General features: G+C 35.7%; 1 protein-coding gene across 6 annotated transcripts in view; it reads left to right on the forward strand.

Annotated features, from left to right (window-relative positions):
* LOC106622780 (equilibrative nucleoside transporter 1) overlaps positions 1–19,990 on the forward strand; it is a 242,831-nt gene that overhangs the window by 27,142 nt on the left and 195,699 nt on the right. The window contains exon 1 of one of the 6 annotated variants that reach the window (XM_070112936.1): positions 16,294–16,297. The exons of the other annotated variants lie outside the window; for them this stretch is intronic. The gene's annotated coding sequence lies outside the window, so the exon portion shown is untranslated. Of the gene's footprint in view, positions 1–16,293; positions 16,298–19,990 lie in introns of those variants that run through there. 6 annotated transcript variants of the gene reach the window in all.

Genomic DNA, 19,990 nt, shown 5'->3' on the forward strand with positions numbered 1-19,990 from the left:
AGTATGTTGTTGGAAAAAATGTTTTTTTTGTTTTTAATAATTTTAATTTTTTATAAATTCGTTTATCATATATTTGTTTTATCGCCGTTTGATAATATTCGAAATTTATGATAATTTTTTCTTTTTTGAAATGGATATTAAATAACTTTATTAGGTCCAAAAGTAGGGTATAAAGTTACAGATATTATATATTAATCGCCGTTTGTGTATATAAATGTGTATATATACGTATGCATGTAGGCTCGCACAGCGAAGAGAGCGCCAAAGCAAAGTAAATAATGTGCAGGTATTCGACCGTATGCACTTTGTAAATATATTTTTGTATGTATATATGTTTATTAAAAATATATATTTAACGATATATAGAGATGTGATATATAAGCGTTATTTCGATATGCATATATGTATGTTTGTTTGTTGTGTTTTTATTTGTTTCTCTGTCTTGTTTTAGATTTTCTATTTTGCCTATGCTTACTTATTATGTGCAATCCTGCTTATTGCTTTATTAAACACAAGGGGTATTGCTGGAGAAATTTGCAAGTATATACTTGAATTCGTTTTTGATTTTTGTTTCTTGATGGTGTATTTGAATACACGAAGCTAAGCATAAATAGGCATTGAATTATTGTTGTTCTTAATAATACATCTTTAGGTTGGTATATATATATTATATATATATTTTACCGAACTGTTGTAGTTTGGTGAACGTATTTGTTATTACAGGTTCTATATATATAAAACTGTAATCTTTACATATATGCATGATAAAATAAAGGAATAGGAAACGATACGACTCACTTTGGGGTCCACCAAGGAGTTTTGGGGACAATATTGTATACCATATGTGTGTATGGTATACTTGTGTGTTGCTTTTTCCGCTTGTGGCTCTCTCCCAATTTCTGCTTCGCAGTGCTGATTTAGGCTGGTGTGGTTGTTGTTGTGTCCTTTTGAGGTGATTATGTTTTTTGTTAGTTTTGACTCGCGCCCGTTCTTGTTTTTTTTTTTTTTAATTATGTATGTATTTTTGTTGCTATTCGCGCTCGTATGAAATTTTGTGTTATTTCGCGCCCGTTTTTTTTTATAATTGTTGTTTTTTACCTCTTGTACATATGTTTGTGTCACTCCACACTTTCTTCTTCTGTTTTTTTTTAAATTAACTTTTTAACAATCTGTTTTTCTTCTTCTATGTGTATATGTATGTCAGTTCACTCCACAGCACTTTTTAGTCACTTGTCATATATATATTTTGTTTTTTTTGTTCGTTTGCATGTATATATTAACGTTTATCCACTTCACTTCTTTTTTTTTTTTTATTACTCCATAGTGCCGCTCACTATGGCTCGAAGGACCATGAATAATTATGCTATAATGTTAGCACTCAACATTGACATTATTACTTCCCCTTTCTTTCACAAACGCCTTTTTAAGGTTTAAATTGAAATATTCTTTATTTTTTTATTGAATGTTTCACAAGTTTTTTATTGGTTTAACACTTTTGTGATAAAAATTAATACTACGTTTTTAAACTCAGAAAGTTTTGACGGTTGGTAGCGGAGATAGCGATTTCATACATTTACGTTGCGCAAAGAGGTCGGAATTATTTCGAATGAGGTGAATTGAAGATCCAATCCCTCTTTTTGTTGATGGTGTGGGGTGTCATCGTGTATGGTGGTAACTTCTGTGCTGACATCGTGTGCAGTGTGGTCGTTTATGTTGTGAGTGCGTGTTGTGTTCCAAGGTGTGGTGTGTTGTATTAGGGTGTGACATTATTTACCCTGAAGAAGCGGTGTAGTTGGAAGGGGAGTTTATAGTCATTTAAACAACTAATGTTTCTAAATTCTTGACATATTCATCATATCAATGTGCTAATATGTAGTATTCATGCTAAGACTATTATTCTTGTGACTCACCTCTCTGGTTTGTATCCGAGCTTCCACAGATTGTATTTCGCGCGTTTGTGCCGGAACCAATTATAAAACTGGCCTCTTTGGCCTCTTTGGACTCTTTGTCGTGCCTCCTCTAGTGCCTTTCTTAGCTGCATGGGAGGTGCTTTCACCTCATCCTGGTGTGGCTATAGGCTGAGATCAGCCAAAAACCTCCTTCTTCGCCCCCTACTTTGTCGGTGACGATGTCACTGTCGCTGAAATTAGGCAAGAGAAAAACTTTTAGTTCATTCCGTACTAGCAAGCAAGCTCTCGTTCTAACTGCTTGGCTGGCCGCTAACAGCTCATGGCTTTTCGTCCGCAATCCAGAAATTCCAAAACTGCTCAAGAACGGTTTCTGGATCAGGACGACATCAACTTCGTCTCATTCCAGACGGAGCAGTAAGTTTGCGGATGACGCCTTTGCATGTTGGAGATTAACCTGAAGAAACTTTTATCTACACGTGCCTCACCAACTTCGCCAACTCGGCGCACTGTTCCTTAGTGTCCCGCACCTCCTCAAACAGCCGTTCCTAACTGAAGACGGATTCGCCAATCGACGATCCGCCTTCGTTGCTGACTAGGTCAGATTTAACCGAGTCTTCTTCCGTGATCCCAAGGACGTCTTCGCCCTTCTCCTCTACCGTATTAGGGGGTTAAGGGCCATCTGCCCTGGGATCTGTAGGAAGAATCCTCATAGCCACCTTCTCGAAGCCATAACTCATGGCCCCCTTAGCTGCCGATTGTTCATCAGCGCATCTTATAAGCTTACGAAGCACATCATGGCACCCGGAACTTTCACGCCTTGGAAGTGGTTCAGGATTCCCTCTGACCATCTCATGAAGACCGCAGAAATAACCGCTACCATCCTTTTCCATTCTTGAAAGATAGCACCATCCTTCCTGCTGCGATCACATACACTAAGCTCATTGGAATGCGCGAGTTTAGCGATTTAGCTAAACATTGGCGCAAGTCCCGTTTGGGCCTTATTCCGCGAGAGGCTTCTCCCTCATGAGACCTTTGTCGCTTTATTGTCGTTTGTCACACGTCCTGTTCGGTTGCCTCTCTGAAACTGCTTTTGCTCAGCACCCTTCTGGACCATTCAAGCATGAATACTGGCATGCTGAACAAATACCTACTCAGCCTGTCTGTCGCCGCAGCGCTCCAGAATTTTGGCTGCCAAGCGTCGGTTCGACTTTCTTTCCCTAGTGCGTCTTGTCTTTAAGTGGCGTTGACGGTTCCGTCCCAGAGATATCTCTGGGTATTGGTTCCGATTTTGTTTCACAGCCCGATTTCGTCCTGTCTTCGCTACGTTTATTATTTGCTAAAAGGGTAACCATTCAGTACCGTCATCCGTTCCGCGGAAGGTAGTTGCCTTTAATCGTCCCAAGGTTATCTCTCACGGGGCCAAGGCGAGGGTTGACGCACGCTCAACCAACCATACTCTGAGGTCTGTCATGATTTTAACGGGACGGATGCAGTTGCGCCATTAAGCCACCAGCCCAGGGTTCAAACGAAATTCAAAGAAAAATAAGTTCCAAGCCGTAATCCATGTTAAAGCTATAGTCAAATCCACAAGTTGCTAAGGCCGCAGGTAATGTAGCGTTACGTAGAATGCACCAACTCGGAGGCGACCTGTACTATATCCCTTTAAGTTGTTATTTAATAATGCACTTATCGGATTCTTTAAATTTAATTTAGTTGAAAAACTAAGGCATTTAACTCACAAGTATCTTCTAATTTCAGTACGATTCAAATCTACTAAGCAATCTGATTTTAATTATTTCCATTTCTTTATGTTTAGTTTTACGAATTCAAACTTGACCCAAACACCTTAAACAATGCTTTTTAAATATGCAAGTTCAAAGTTGTAATCTGAGTTTTCAAGTAGTCTGATAGTATCCATCCGCAAAGCAAAATCTTGTTATACTAGCCAGCGCAAGTAGACCGACTGCTAAAATTAAGTAGACTTAAAAAATTGGGGTGTTATTTCCACATTATTGCTTGTTAATATAATTCAAATTAAAATAATAAATTCGGATTATTTGAAAATATGAACGTTGTCAATAATTTCTGAGGAGAGTCTTACCCCTTAGCTTGAAAGCTGTAAGGTTGTAAACAAAATTACTATTGTATATTCTATAAAAGTAGTTCAATGCACATCATATTAATAACTTAACTTATTACATAAGTCATCAGAATGTTTATAAAGTAGTGCTTCAAATCGGGAAAATTGTCCAAATGATCGAATAATCTAATAGAACATGGGTGCGTTCGAGATGGTAATCACGACAACAGCGTAGCAAACGTCTCAAAGTATCACGTTCTGCGTGAATTTCTGGCAACACGTGCAACATCATCAGGTTCTGTTGTCACTTTTTTTACGCGCAATTTCTACAAATAATCGACAACGCTCAATTTTTGTCTGCACAACAGCAGAGTATCAGCAACGAAGTGTCAAATATGCAACAAAGCTGCTGTAATTATTACGTAGTTCGAACGCACCCCATATATGTCTTATCCAAAGAAAAATGCTTCAATAATATTGTAGCGGATTTCTCGATAAATCGTCTACATTGTAACTCACTCTTGAGTTCGATCACTGGATTGTTACATAAAAGTCCCAATTTAATGGCTATACACTTATCTTTATTTCTCATCCAAACAACTTAACACTATTAGAGTTTACAACTTATTGTTTAATTGCTCATGACACGGCAACACTCTAATTAAAACTGTGTCTGCTGAACGATCCGGCTGCCCTTATATAGTAGATTGTTAACAAAACTTCGCTACTCGAACATTCTGGCAACTACGAATTTCGCTATCTGGTTGGTTCTAGCAGTGTATCGTCGATTGTGTTTTGATCTGGCATCCGTGTTCGCCAAAATATTATATAATAGAGAATTCAATTATAACAACTGCATAAGCTTTGTAATATTTTTCGGTTTGTAAAACTGTTTACTAAACAAGGAAAGTTTAAATTCAGGTATTACCAAACATTTTATACTCCTGAAATTTGCAAGGAACGTTGAAATATTCCAGGTGTTTTAGGTTAACATAAAAATAATATATTTTATCATAATTAGCATAATATTAACTAATACTATATAAGTATATAGTGGGCATATAAAATAAAGTAGCAGAGAAGTGAGGACTAGACCAACCTCTGTACCGCTAAATCAGAACATGGTTAAGAAAACAACATAATATTGGATTCAAGCTATAGTTAACACACAAATTGACTAATGTATTCCTCCTTCTATCATCCACGAATATCATTATACGAGTATGAATTATATGAAGATAGGGTAATTCATACACGGATTTCCCCCATTTTCGAATATACACGTATATCCAAAATTATACATTCATTTTATTTTGTTAATATCTCTTTCATATTGGCCATATACATGTACTATATAAAGTCAACCGGAAATTTGAAAAGTCGTAACTTTATCCTCTAACCTTATTAATTTTATTCAGATATCTTATAGATGAACTAATATTTTTGTTACAAAGACACTAATAGGTACTAAGGTCCTCACTGAAAAGTTATATAAATTTATTCCGATATCTTTATTTAGGTGTGATTTATCTATAAACGAACTAACTAGCGTGGTTTTCAGTGTTAACAAGCAACATTTAGGTGAACATTATTTTATTCAGTGTAACATTTTGCGAGAGTATAAAATGCGAAGAAAACCATATTTTTGATTACATTAAAACAAAGATATGTGTTATAGACGAGCAAAAATGTAAAGTATGTATGAGCAAAAAATTATAATTCGAACAATATTGCTAGTACTAGTAATAATCGACGGAATAATGATCAATTAGGTCCATAAACACATAGGAAAGGAATATTTAAAGCAAAGAGTGATTATGTTAATCTTCCAGGGGAAATTAACAAATATAAAAAAAACAGCTTGTTAATTTGACTGAAGTTATTTATTATATAATATTTTGATTAGCAGTATGGCACATATCAGTTACCAAATCTGTTTACAGTCTGTTAGATGTAAAAAATGCATATGCTACCGAATGTGTTAACGAATGGGCTACCTATGCATGTGTTACTCATAACAGCAATATTAGTTACCCTAAGGGTTATTGGTGTGGTTAGCGGTATGTTTACCTCTAACATATAAACATTTAGCGCATTTGTAACTCATTTGTTAGCAGTAACTAGCATATCCGTTATTTTATTTTCATCGTCGTATTATTCTCTTTGTTATCCATCTGTTGCCTCTACAAATGCATATGTTAGCATTTCGGTTACGTTTTAGTTACCATAACATTTTGCATTTCTTTTAAATAAAAGACTATATTTTCGTTACCAAGACACTAATAGGTACTAAGCTTCTCACTGAAAAGATATAAAAAGTTATATACAAAATATTAAAGTTAATTACTGCCATATATGTATATAGTTTAAATATAGATATTAATACTTAAAATTTATACTTAAACAAGTAAAGCGCATCTATCATAACAATCTTATGAACAATTACTTAAACTACAATTATAAATCTATTAGCATATAAAATATGATTTGATTCCTGGTTGAAAATTATATTCCACCTTGCAGCGTATTAACGACATTTGAATAGAACTTTTAATGATTTAAGCACCTGTTTTATTTGTGTATCACGTTCTTCTTCAAAATGCGACATTTCAGCCATTACAGCATGGGAAATAACATCGCTTCGACGATTCACATCGGTCATTTAGGCATTTCTCATCTTTTGCTCAGAGGTTAAACGTTCGCATTCTTTGTGTTTTTGCATCGCACCCTTGTGCGTTGAGAGAATGTCAGGAAAACTGTTGAGAACGCTTCTGAAATAAAAAAATACATAGAAAATCAAGCCATTATATGTATAAGTATACATAAAAAAATTCATGTATATGCACGTATGTATGCATATATTTTTAAGTAATGAACGAGATTAATAATTAAGTTAGAAAGTTGCTAAGGATAGTTACATACAAACACAACACATATGACAATAGATAGGATTTTAATTTTAAGCAAACTAGATGGTTTAAATGAGCTAAGCCTCAGTAAATAAACACCACACCTGAAAATACTCACAGGATCTCACCACATACGACGCACCGCACCACACTCAACATTTGAAAACACTACACAACTTAACAAAAAGGACGGGATCATCGCCCGCACTTCTTTCGCTAATACAGACATTCGTTTCGATTGTTCACTGCGCCGCGTCAACACCTCATTCGATTGGACAGCTGATTCTATTATACACATCGTGGAATTCTCGACGCCCGGCTCGTCGACATCCACTTATTTTTTTATTAATTTCGCAAAGTTATCAATGTCATCAATTTACATAAATGCGATGGTTCAAATTAATTTGTGAAAATAAATAGAAAACAGTGGAATTGTCCACAATATTACACAAATATTTAATTTTAATGGTTCAGTGTAAGAAACACAGTGCTCTCCCCGTAAAATTGGGTCTTAATTTGTTCATATTCCTTCGAGCGTTACAGAAAGGCACTAGTGGATATAAAAAAAAAAAAAACAGAAAAAACGTGGGTGAATTATAATATGAAAAAATCGTTGACTAAAAAAACCATCTCAGATTTTGCCGCGAAAAATTATGGTCTCCAAGTGCTTAAAAGTGCAGTGAAACAAAAAGTGATAACAAAAATCTAGTGCATTAACATATATTGGTATATAAAATAGATATATACAAAGGAATAGTGTGGAGAGAAAATAATATTACGTAAAGTAAAAATTTCGTTTGGTTTTTTATTGATTTTTCAAAAGATAATAACTTTGTGTACATTTGTCCTATTTAAGTCAAATATGTGCCGTTTTGTTCGTAAACTAGTTGCCAACGAGATGCCAACTTCATTATACCCCTCTCGTAAAAGACTGCGTCCCTATTGCCAAAAAAATCGGAGAGCCAATTTTCACAATTTTGAGTGCTGCCTTCAAGCGGTCCAGTTGTTGGCAGAAGAGAGCCGAATTGAGCGTTTGGCCATAGGGGAGCAGCTCGTAGTAGATGATTACTTGCCAATCCCACCAAACACACAGCGAAACCTTCCTGGCCGTCAATCCGGTCTTGGCCACCGTCTGGGCCGCTTCCCCGAGCTTTGATCACGACCGTTTGCGCTCGATGTTGTCATAAGTGACCCATTTTTCATCGGCAGTCACAATCCGTTTCAGAAACGATTCGCAGATGGAAATTCGGTCCATCATGTTATTCGTGTTAGTTCGTGTGACCAAACATCGAGCTCCTTTTTGAATGCAAGGTTATGCAAATGGTTTCAAACGGTTTTCTGGCTTATCTTTAGTTCCTCAGCAATTAAATAAGTGCTCACGTGACGGTCTGGTTCCCCTATTTCCATGATCTTATCGCAATTTTCGACGACAGGCCTCCCGACGCGTGGTGCATCTTTGACATCGAAATTACCGGAACGGAACCTAGCAAATCACTTTTGTGCTACACGTTCGTTTACAGTATCGGGCCCATAAACTAACTTAATGTTTTCAGCCGCTTTATCAAAGACAAACTTTTAGCGCGAATAAACACGTTTTCAGCGCCGTATAGTATGACATGATGCGACAAGTAACACTAGTACTATGGACAATAACGCCATCTCTTAGATTAAAACCGAACGAACTTTTTACTTGACCTAATATAAAAGCAAACATATATTTAGTACGTGCCAAAAACAAAATAGATAAAAACTGTAAATAAACAAAAAACACAAATCGGGCGGGAAAACTAAAACACCTAACTACACAACATAAATAACAAGTAAGGAAGGGCTAAGTTCGGATGTAACCGAACATTTTATAATCTCCCAAAGTCAAATGGTATACAAGTTTGAGATTTCTTTGTGGATTGACTGATATTTTCGGTAGAAGGTCAACTATAGGCACTGGGGTCCACATATTTAGTACTTAGGGGCTTGAACAGTTTTGGTTCAATTTAGACAATTTTGGCATACTTTAAACGTATTATTCACGCAAAGTTTTACCCCGATATAATCATTTTTGCTTGATATGCATAGTGGAAAGTGAAAGAATCAGATGGAATTGAAAATGGTATTATAAAGGAAATAGGCGTGGTTGTAGTCCGATTTCGCCCATTTTCGCACTATAACATAGTAATATAAAAAGAATGTTATGCACCGAATTTGGTTGAAATCGGTTAAGCAGATCCCACGATATGGGTTTTCACCTAAAAGTGGGCGGTGCCACGCCCACTGACTAATTTTGAGCGCGGTTCCTATAAAGTCATCTCATACCATCCCAGAGATAAAATTAAATGTCTCTGGCGTGTTTATTGCTTGGTTTATCGGGCTTTTAGTATTTTTTAACAGTACCGTTATACGGGGAGTGGGCGGAGTTGCCACCCGATTTTACCCATTTTCACACCGTCAATAGGGGTTCTAAAAACATTTGCTCCCAGTTAATTTGGTTATAGCTTTAGCGGTTTAGGAGATATGCACATTAAACTTATTAGGGGCGGGACGACGCCCACTTCTTAAAATTTTTTTTAACTGCAGCTGCCCCTCCCTAATGTGATCCTTTGTACCAATTAACAGTCTTGTATCTTATTGCGGAGCTTAGTTATGGCAATATATTTGTTTTTGATCAATGGCGTTTTGTGGGCGTGGCAGTAGTCCGATTACGCCCATCTGCAATATCAACCGTCTTACGGTATCAAGAAACATGTGTACCAAGTTTCATAAAGATATCTCAATTTTTACTCAAGTTACAGCTTGCACAGACGGACGGACAGACAGTCACCCGGATTTCAACTCGTCTCTTCATCCTGATCATTTATATATACATAACCCTATATCTAACTCGATTAGTTTTAGGTGATACAAACAACAGTTAGGTGAACAAAACTATTATGATCTGTAGCAACAAGTTGCGAGAGTATAATAATAAATAATTTACTAAAAAACAAACATACAAAAAGCGCGGTTAAACAAAAATTTTACATAGATTGATTTGAACAATATACGTATATACATATTAAAACATATACAATTTTAGTTGTACATCTTTTCAAAGTCCACATTGGTATATATCCCGCAATACCCTTTGTAACAAACAGGCAAGATTGCGTACAAAAACATAAAAGCGCATTGTTCTCTTCAATGAGCTATCAACTCCAAAAGAACATAAACATATAAACATACATACGCCCAAACAATACCTGAATACTTACATATGTATGTACAAAGCGCATTGATTTCTTCAACGAGCTCTCAATTGCATAAGAACATAAATACTCGTACATACATACAAGTCCGTGTATTAGGGTGTACCTTAGTATCTCAAAATAAGGACATAAAAAGTATTGCTTAATTAAAGGTGCGGTTTTTAATAATTAAAATAAGAAAATTAAAAATACAATCAACAAAATATTTACACAAATAAAAAAAATTATTTCACAAGTAAATAGTAATCTAATCCGAAAAAAACTCGTATATACGTAAAGCAGTATTCGGTTTTAAGTATACTTTATCGCTTTATTTAAATTAGTTTACACTGAAAAATATAATTTCTTCTGAAACATATCTTCAACATACTACAAAAATGATGAATGTTGTTAAAAATCAAATTACATTTGATACACTTGCGAAAGAGGTTGCTACCAAGCAAATGAGCAAAGTAAAGATATTTTTGCCACCAAATTCATTTCTGAGAGTGACAGGTTAATACGATACTGCCCTCGGTTTTTATCTTCACCGATTCAAGAACATTCTGAATTGATTTTATAAATCAACGAAAAAAAATCTTGAAAAATGTTTGACTCGTCTCCAAGCGGCTCAGTACTAACGCCTTAGTAGATTCTGACGACTCAGATCTACTACAAAGTTTCAAATTCTCGGCTTACGCAATATACGAAAACTGCTTAGACCAGTATGAAGCTATAAAAGCTATGATCTCCGATCAATTAAAGCTAATAAAAGCAATGGCACATACTCCACATCCGAGAGTAGAACTGCCACAAGTACAAAGTCAAGAGGCAAGTTCAGGCATCCACGTCGAGGTGCCCACATGTGATGTAGAAACATTTTTTGGAGGTTATGAAGAATGGCTGTCTTTCCGGGACATGTTTACAGTCGTATATATCTATCATCCAAAATTATCAGAAACACAAAACTTGCATCGCCTCCGATAGATAACTAAAGGCCAAGCAGGGGAAATAGCAAAACAGTTCGCACTAAATGACGACAATTTTAATTTGGTTTGGGAAGCTCCAAAATCTTGATATGAAAACGAAAGAATATTGGTTGATACACAAGTAACGACACTAATAAACTTGCTTAAAATTCAAAAAGAAGCAAGTGAAGAATTGATAAGACTACAAATTTCGTTGTTGATTTACGTGAGTACCTGCCGGCGACGGCCTTACCTCACGGTGCTCCAAAGCACAACGTGTCAAAACAATGCGTTGATAAGCGCCCCAAATAATACGAGCTATTTGCAAGTATTCATTTGGTTACCAGTGGCAGTGTGTCTGGGCACACACTACCATCTTGGTAAGATTCGAGGCCGACCTAAAACCTCTTCCGTTTTCGGGTACGGAACCCAGTTGCTTTTTGCAACTTCTTTTTAGAACTGAAAAAACAGTTAAGCTGAATTTTCAGGTCTTCCTGCATTTAGGTTTCAACCACAACCAACACGAATCTCCCTAAAGGGGCCATAACCCAATGAGCAGATTGGACCGAAGACCAAGGGCTTTCTGCTCCCCATGGTACCAGAAAGTCTCCGGTAAGACTGTGTAGCGGAAACTACTGCCAGTTGAGCTACCCATTACTCAATGACTGGTGACATTTGTCGCTTGAACTTCAAATGTCTTTTTATTTGGAATCTCATTTCAAGTCTATAATATCATTTCAAGCTGAGTATTATAGCACTATTTCTGACATGCTATTCTGATATTACTGAGCAAGGTACTTAATAACGGTCATAGTGCATATTGGCTTTTAGTCGCCTCTTACGACAGGCATGCCTTAACGCGGGTAAATTCTTACCCCTACGCAATCGTTAACATCCAAACAGAAAAAACATACGTCATGCGAACTATGCACAAGAGGGCATAAGCTCAAATCTTACGGAAAATTAAAGAAAGAAACTATTTCGTGAGATCAAAAATTATGTACAAATTGTTTGTCACATGCGCATACATATAAAAATTGCAAACGCAAATTCAATTGCTTACATTGTCATAAAAGACATCACTTAATGCCTCAGCCCACTTTCCTATCTCACCCCAAAGAAGAGCTTATACAAAAAAAATCACGGGTTTAGTTCAAACAACAACTCCCAAAAAACAAAATCTTAAAACTTGCGAAAAGACACCATGCTGCTCAAAGGCACCAAAAACTCAAACGCCACACAGCGAAATACAAAATAGAGTATTACTACCCACAGCAGTCATCTCTATCGAATACCGATCATAACGATCCTTCATAGCGTCTAAGGCACAAAATAGAATAAAACTGCCATCAAAAGAAACGAACTTTGAAACTATGGGAATGGGCGGAAGAGTAGTCTCAAACTGCCCCATTACCCTAATTCCCCCCCAAGCGGATAAGAACATTCAAACAGAAGCCATACTTTTACCACAACTTGAACTGAACTGAAGCTAGCAGATCCCAACTGCAATATCCCCGCTAAAATAGATATTCTATTAGGCAGCCATCTTATACCGCAAATAATACTTGAAGGTGCTGAAAAAATGTCAAGGATCCTTCTATCCCAAAATACTATATTCAGTTGGATTCTAAGTGAACTAGTTACTGAACCAGTTTTCACGCCAACAACTCAAGTTGACGAAAATTCAAAAGAATACCTTAATTCACAATTAAAGAAATTTCGGGAGTTAGAAATCTCATATCAATTACAACTCCAAAAGATCAGTATTGTAAAGACTTCTACAAAGCCACAACTATTAGATCAAATAATGGTCGGTACGTCGTATGACTACCACTAAATTCACGAATTGGCAAAAAAAAACATAGTCATCAATCCTTCTGACAAGATCAGATTTAAAATCACAAATATGTTTATTTTCGACCCTGCAGGATGGCTCTTGTCAATAATGAACTAAAAATCCTGCTTCCATAATCTTGAGCTATGTGGCGCGCTATTTCTTGTCAAATTAGTGCATACGCACTTCAGATAACATATAACAAACACTCTTACTATAGTGCTTCATAGCAGCTTAAATTTTCATAATTATGTATATAACAATTTAAAAATAAAGTTAAGGGATCGCTATACGCTCAATTTGATACAGTGGCGCACTTAGACTTACAAAAAGCAAAGGTCGCACTTTTCGCATATATATAAGCGCTTCTCATATGGGTGGTTTATGGGAATAAGTTATAAAAACTTCAAATCCCACGTCAAAAAAAGTAGCTTACAAATCTAACTATGACGAATTTACCAAATTACTTACTTGAAATGAAGCCGTTCTCAATTCGCGGCCAAACATTGTACTCTCGCAAGATCCCTCCGATTTTACAGTCATAATTCCAGGGTATGTTTTCAAAGGAGTACCCATTCTAGCCATATCTGATCCAGGCGTGGAGTCGCTATCCTTACTAAGCCATAATAAATAAATTGTCAATAATCGCCAATAAAATTAATAAACACAAAAACGCATATACTTTTACTATAATAACAAGTCGTCAATATAGTAAATCAAATAAACATGCAAAATAAAGTTGCTTCCATCAAGCATCAATACTCCATCCATATCGATTAAAACCATAATCGCTTCTTACACTTAATATTCTGCGCCCTCGGATACTCTACCAGCAGCAAGCCGATATACTTTCAACATTTACAGCCAATATGTGTAATACTGGGCAAAATATTCGCCTAGGGCCCTAGGAGGTTTAAATGAGCTAAGCCTCAGTAAAATAACACACCACTCTCTCTGGTAAAAACTGGCGCGCCCTAATGCAACACACCTGACCTGAGAACAAAAAAAACAGGATCATCGCCCGCTCTTCTTTCGTTAATACAGACATTCGTTGGGATTGTACACTGCACCGCGTCAACACCTCATTCGATTGGACAGCTGATTCTATTATACATATCGATCCACATGGATTCTCGACGCTCTGCTCGTCGACATCCACTTTCTGTTATTAACTTCGTAAAGTTATAGATGTCATAATTTTAAATTCGATGGTTAAAATTACACACAAAATCAAACAAATATTTTATTTTAATGGTTCAGTATGACAAACACAGTGCGCTTCCCGTAACGTTGGGCGTTAATTTGTTCAACGATAATAGTACAGTAATTACTCTAATACCAGTCATAAGATACTGAAATACCGGCTTTTGTAGTATCTTCAACCTAGGCACAAGGCTTAGCTGACCATTCGTCCCGGTTTAGCCGGTACAGTCCGGATTCCGAGTTAAGCGTCCCGGCCGTCAAAAAAAAAAATGAATGTCGCGGTTTTTGCTTATTATAATATGGAAAAAATCAATGACTACAACAACAAAATGTGAATAAAATCTGAAGAAAGTTGTAGAAAACAATTTACAAAAATAAATTTAAAAAAAATTTAAATTTATAATTCATTCTCGTGCAAAATCATTTGTCCTGTTTCTGGTTTTGGCTTAATTCTTTCTTGTAAAACAAATCGAATCAAATCGGCCGATATGAATCTGTCGTCATATGTGGCAACGTATACAGCAACAAAAGAATGCCAAAATAATTAGTTTAAAATATTGATGAATTGAATGAAATACCGATGAAGTCTCTCCATTTTGAAATTTGTTCAACAAAGAAATTATCCTGTTTTCTGCTGCGTACATTTGTTCTTCAGGTAATATCGCAAGTTTTATTTGATTGCTCTCGCATTCTATGTAGAACAGCCGTATCGTCATCGCAGAAATACGACCATATGCGCTGTGATAAAATATGTCGTTAATTTTGGAATTATTAATTCCTTTTAAAACTGTGTCAGAAATATTAGCTTCATAGCACAGGCCGAATTTTAGCTTCGAGTATTGTGGAAATTATTTTTGGACTTTTTCTTATATTTCCATCATAAATTTTTTCTATATACATATGTCAACGGCAACAAAGTTAAAAAGGGAACACAAACTTTTTTTTTAGCGTAATTATATATTTGTATTTATGCAATTTTTTTCATTGAGTGAATATAATGCTCCCTTAAAGATCATTATGTCTTAAGAATATCTACAAAATTTTCAAATCATCGTTTCCAATTACCTTCATAAGCCCGGTGTCAAATGTAAAGAGGGATGAATTTTGAGGTTTCCTACTTTTTTAAAGAAAGATTATCTCTTTCAAATGTTGGCTGCGGCTACGTCTCATTTTTCGATTAATCGTTCGAGCATTTCAACTGGAACTGGTAAATGACACACGACATGTTTTGCTCTAAGGCCTGAAGCGAAGCGTGATTGTCCGCATAGACTTAAGACTTTACATATCCCCATGGGAAAAGTCTAAAGGTTTGATATCACACGATCCTAGTGGCCAATCGACCGGCCCAAAACGTGAAATTATCGAGGTGTTCTCTTAATACATCTTTTGATTGATGCGATGTGTGGGAAGTGGCTTCGTCTTGTTGAAACCAAATGTCGCCAAAATCACGAGCTTCATAATTTCTGGCATCAAATAGCTTCATGGCCACCGGCCCATAAAACACACTAAACCGTTGTTTTTTCTGGATAAAATGGCAGCCTTTGAATCTCTTAAGATTGCTATTCGTCCCATTTGGTCCGTCCGAGTCGACACTCGATGGTCTTCGTGTACAATCTCAGCTACGGCCGCTATATTTTCTTCACTGCGTGCTGGACGTGGTCTATTCGGTCGAATATTATCCAATAATGAATGCTGGGTCTCAAGATTGGTGATGGTGTTGCGAATAGTACGCTCAGTATGACGATTATGTTGACCATAAGTTGAGCGGAGCGAAACACATTCTTTACAGAACGTGAATTTTCCTAATAAAGGAAAAATTCAAAATATGTTCTCGAGTATACCTGAGCAATGTCCATATTAATGCAATCAGCCCCTCCCTTTCTCCATCCCCAATATATCCAAAAAAATGGTTTACGTCGTTCCACCTGTATTTAGACCGTTTCGGTTGGTCAAAATGTAATATTTTAATGAAATTAAATTGTCAAGTTTTCTTAAAAATTATGTGGCTTAGCGTTAACCAACTTCGATCCTGTGGTTGACGTTTTCCACATCAACTCAATATTTTAAATTTCGTTTTTTCAGTGGCACACAATATCACATAATTATATCTCATTTGAAGGTGTTTTTAATAAAATAAAATAGATAGAGAAGATACTAAATTTGATTGTTATTTATTCACGATTTCAGCCCATAATGGATATTTAGTCCTTTCGCAACATTTTTTAATAAAAAGTTTTGCCAGCACCTGAAGGAATTTCCCGGACTTGGATTCTTGTAACTTGCAAGATTATAAAATATTTGGTTACACCCGAACTTAGCGCTCTCTTACTTCCTTTTTTATGTTTTTAGTAAACGCAAGTAAACTTTATTAAATTACCTAGTTAGTTAGTGTATTTAATTTATTTCGTTTAATGAATAAAACACAAAATAGCTTTGAAATTACCTTTGGGTTTTCATCTTTCCATAATAAAAGAAAATATAATAGTAAATTTAATTGCCAGTTGATGACGAAAATCAAAAATTCGTAAGACGCACAAGTTTGACACTCGCTTTCGCAATACAGAGTGCCCACATTGCGAAGGGACAAAATGCTTGCGCTATTTTCACTTGCGCAACGCCTTACAGAGTAACCTCCCAGATTAATGAAATAATTTATAATATATATGTGTACAAACATCTGTGTGTTAAGTTAATATTTACCGTTGTAAAAGAAATTCTTCGCCAATTCAGATTATAAGTTAACTTATTAAATTTTTTATTTTTCTTCGCATGGGTACTTATTCCTTTAACAGCCAAATGAAAAGTGAAACTTAATTCTAACCTTAATATTTTCGGCGACGGCAGCGCGAGACGTCGACAGCCACGCACACTGTAAGTGTCGTGCTAGTAGCGTCATTAAATTCCTTTAATTGTAGATTAACATTTTTTAAGTGGGTAGCAGTAAAGGTGGCGTGATACTTTTTGACGAATTTTATACCTGCATTCCCGAGCATTATTAAGCATAGCACAGTATACTGTGTAACAAAATTTTTATTTTGTTAACTTCTCCCTTCTAAGTTTCGAACGTCCGTGTTCGACGGCCAAGTTCTTGGAAAGTTTTATCTGAGAGAGTTGAACGTAAGGAATACTATGACTAAGCTCTAAACTCTTATTTCGTACCGCAAGCTTTTATTTATAAAAATGTTCCATTGTGCGACTAGTGTCATATTTCATATGATGATTGACTTCATTCCTCAGATTGATGCGCCTCTGCGCAATTAAGTGGTGTATTTCTTTATTAACTATGTACATAGGTATACATGATTTATTACTTAAGATATTTAAACTATTAAAAAAACTATTTTACAATTCATTTTACTTTTTACAAGTGGTCCTTACTCTAAATGTTGCTTAATTTTTTAAAATATATGAAGTTACAATATTGGCTTTAGCTATGTTTAGCAATTTTCTCTTTTCATTTCAAGTGTAAATTTTTTGTTTTTTAAATAGTTAAATTAATTTTTTTAACATTTTTTTAACATATTTTTCTAATTTTAATGCCTAAATTAATGAACAGTTTTACCTGATTTGGTGAGGACAGTACTGTTAAAGTTTTTGACGACTATCTTGTTTATATCGTGGAGTTAGTTTATTTCCTAATCTTTTATTTACGTTTACATAAATTGTGTCACCTATCCCGTAATTCTTCATTGGCGTTTTGCTTTTGTTATGATGGTTTAAATCGGTGTCTTTTTTTTCTCGTAATCTCTCAACGTTTTCTTGCCTATTTGTTCGGGATTAATTATTGTTCTGTGGCTAAAGAAGAGCTCGATAGGTTAGAGAATGGATTGAGTTGTTGTACCTAAAAATTTATTTATCTAGGAGTTCCACAAACGATTCATGCGTATTTTCTGATTTAAGACAACGTATTATTTCGGTAAGAGTGGAATGAAATCGCTCAACTTGACCGTTTGAACAGCTTTTGTAGGGTGGAATTTTGTGAATCTCTACATTGAATTGATTAGTTAGCATCAACGTGATTAGAATATAATTAAATGATTTTTCACTGTCGAATATAATCACTTTTGGTATTCCTAATGAAATTATGTCGTCTCTTAGAGGTTGTTTTAAATCCTCGGTCGCTCGTGATTTAATTAGTTTTATAAGAGCGTATTTCGAAAATTTATCTATGGCGATAATAATGAGCTGTTTGTTAGTGTGGTAGATATCGATTTGGACAATATGTCCAGCGTACTCAGGTATTAATGTACATTGCATGGCGTGTTTACATGGGTGACGGTCATATTTATTAAGCTTACATGTTCTGCATTGTTCTACGATTTTTTCAACCTTGGCTCGCATTTGTGGAAAATAGAACTTTTCTAGAATTTGCAACTTGTTTTCTTCGCTATTTCGGGGGCACGGTTATGTTCGTTGATAATTTCTTTATTTTGCTCGGCTTGATTTGTTAAATCTATTACTAATTTTCTATTGTAATAAGCCGTATTTTGTATCAGTTGAAGGGCAAAAATGTTTTGTAATATACCTAGTGTTCTTTCGTCTGTTTTGAGACCATTAATGACCGATGGGTTCAAATATGATTTATGGATGTTGACTAGGGGACTAAGGATTTAGAGTGATTTGGTTCTTGAATACTTTAAGCGGTACATTGGAAAATGGTATTAAATTCTGTGAGGAGCTTTCGTCGCTGTTCTGTGTCGCAGTCATAGAGTTGATAAGTGAATTGAGAGGTGGACGAGGTAAAGCATCTGCAACTTTATTCGTAGTTCCTGGTTTGTACTGTAGTATGTACTGATAGTCTTCCAAACTTGCTTTCCATCACTTCATTTTAGAATTTTTATTTGATAAGGCGTATGTTAATGGCTGATAATCTGTAAAGATCTTTACTTTAGCACTCACGTATAGGTTTTTTCGAAGATATTTCAGAGCCCAAATTATTGCTCTATTTTCCTGTGTTAATACCGCACCAATGGCGTATTTCGATGCGTTCGTCGTTAGGTGAAATTCCTTGTTCTAATCGGGATAAGATAACATAACGTCTTCTGACAGTAGAGAATTTTTTACTTTTTGGAATGCATCGATAGCTTCTTCAGTAAGGTTAATGGATTTCTTACTGGAAAGTTTCTTGGGTATTTGTGCTTCCTCCCTCCTTAGAAGAGATGTCAAAGGTTTCGTCAATTTGGCATAATCTTTTATGAAGCGACGATAGAACCCGGACAGTCCGAGAAATTACCTAAGGTCTTTTAAGGTTCTGGGACAGGAAAAGTTTTTTATTGCATCTAGATTTTTTGGGTTAGTTCGTATACCATTTTGAGATACAATAAAACCAAGGAATTCGACTTATGTTTTCAAGAATTCACATTTGCAGACTTGCACCTTCATATTAGCGTTTTGCAAAGTCCGAAATATAGTTTCAATATTTTGGAAATGGGACACGTAAAATATCGTCGAGTGCACGTTGAAAGATTAACATTTTTGGGACCAAATGGTAGTCTGAATCGTATTTTCCGTGTCTTACGGAAAAAGCCGTTTTTTCTATATCATCCTCTTTTAAAGGTATTTGAGGAAATCCGCTTTTAAGGTCTATCACAGAAAATAATTTACTTTTTCCTAGCTCTGAAAGTACGTTACTGATGTCGGGAATGGGATACCGATTAGGGATGGTGACGGTATTGAGTTTCCTATAATCAATAACGAGACGATATTTTTTTAAGCATGTGGTAAGTCTACTGGTTCTTTCATTCCCAATAATCGCGGTAGGTCACTACGTCAGGAATTTCGTCTAGTTCACCAATATTTAGCCTATACTCGCTATTAATTATTTCATCTGTACAGTTAAGTTCACTATGTCTGGAGGGCCTGATG

The sequence above is a fragment of the Bactrocera oleae genome, chromosome 2, assembly GCF_042242935.1.
Source record: "Bactrocera oleae isolate idBacOlea1 chromosome 2, idBacOlea1, whole genome shotgun sequence".
NCBI lineage: Eukaryota > Metazoa > Arthropoda > Insecta > Diptera > Tephritidae > Bactrocera > Bactrocera oleae.